The sequence below is a fragment of the Populus euphratica genome, unplaced genomic scaffold, assembly GCF_000495115.2.
Source record: "Populus euphratica unplaced genomic scaffold, PopEup_1.0 scaffold1150.1, whole genome shotgun sequence".
Classification (NCBI taxonomy): domain Eukaryota; kingdom Viridiplantae; phylum Streptophyta; class Magnoliopsida; order Malpighiales; family Salicaceae; genus Populus; species Populus euphratica.
In genome coordinates this window covers 7,019-8,464 of record NW_011501001.1, presented here as the reverse complement: position 1 = coordinate 8,464, position 1,446 = coordinate 7,019, and the positions used below count along the sequence as shown (strand labels likewise).

The 1,446-nt window shown below is 34.2% G+C and overlaps 1 non-coding gene across 1 annotated transcript; it reads left to right on the top strand.

The window, feature by feature from the left end:
* The first annotated feature begins 397 nt into the window (after nucleotides 1-397).
* Nucleotides 398-470, top strand: TRNAR-ACG (transfer RNA arginine (anticodon ACG)). The gene has a single exon. It is a non-coding gene; the product is annotated as a tRNA-Arg (tRNA).
* The last annotated feature ends 976 nt before the right edge of the window (nucleotides 471-1,446 follow it).

Sequence of the window (1,446 nt, the reverse complement as noted above, 5' to 3'; positions counted from 1 at the left end):
ATTTCATGAATTCTAAAATTATTAAGAGAAACTAAAAAATAAACAATATGAAAATTTATTTAGGAAAAACTAGAATCCGTGATCGACCATCATTACAAAAAAAGAATAATATGCCCTTCAAGTGTTTATATATAAGTTAATTTAAAATCTAATTGTGTTTTGAATTGGACTTATATTTTCGTACAAGAAGATCGATATAATTAGAAATGATTACTTTATTTTAAGCTCAAATTTGATTTTCCTGAATTATGAAATGATCGATTAGTGTTCATGCATGGGTTTATTTTTGTTGCTCTACTTTTCATTTTAGTAATATTATTAATATATCTGAGCACTTTAGATAGATGAGCATTTTAGTAATATTATTAATATATCTGAGCGTTGATAGACAGCCAAGGACTCCGTGGCCCAATGGATAAGGCGCTGGTCTACGGAACCAGAGATTCTGGGTTCGATCCCCAGCGGAGTCGGTCCTCTTATTTTTTATATTAAACATCGTATTTTTTAGGTTGTTTGCACTCCTTGGGATAGGAAAAGAGATCATCATGCTCTCTCTCTGTTTGGGACCGGAGAGGCAGAGAAAGGGTGTTCGCATCTTTTGCTTTGAATTTTGATAGAGACAGTCACATTCCTACTCGTATAATATTAAAATGAAGTCAAGGGTAAGGCTTGAATCTCTCATATTTTTCTTTTCAACATTAACAGAACTTGTATTTTGCAGTATTTTTCTCCTAATCCCGTGAATCTCTCATATTTTTCCTTTCAACATTAAAACCTGTATTTTGCAGTATTTTTCTCCTAATCCGTTATTTTAGTGGGTCATGGGAGGGCCTTGTTTATGTTCCTTCTAAATGAAAAGCAGGTGACTGTATGCACAGAAAACATGACCCAGCAGAAAAAGGAAAACAGATTCCTAAGCGAGTTCATAGCGATTCTCGAATGAAGGAGCATGGATTAGGCTGCCTCTACAAATAACTAATAGATTTAAAGAATAAAAGATAGTTGAAGACTCCAGCTTAAGTCCACTAAACCTAAACCAACTGTACTGTATGCAGCGTTCAACGGTCTATTATGAAATCATGCGAAGCTATGTCAACTGGGCTGAGCTTATATCTTAGAGTTCTTGAAAAAATGAGTCTCTTCGATGCTTACATTGTTCTAGAATGTGAGAGAAAATATAATGCATAGAAAAGAAAAATAAGAGTATGTAATATGCATATTTGGATGTAGCTTGATATTGTTTGAGAATTTTTATAGGTCGAGAGTTTGTGACTATCCATGTTGGAGAGTCTCTTTCTTCAAAGTTGGTCCCCTGCATGTTTATGAGTCTAGATGTATTTATACCCCTAGCTTGGATTTTTTTTTTTCATGGAAAAGGAACTGTGTCATTTGCCAACTAAGTGCCTCATCAGTTGGTGTGATTTTGTGCTATGGGTTCTATGCCTA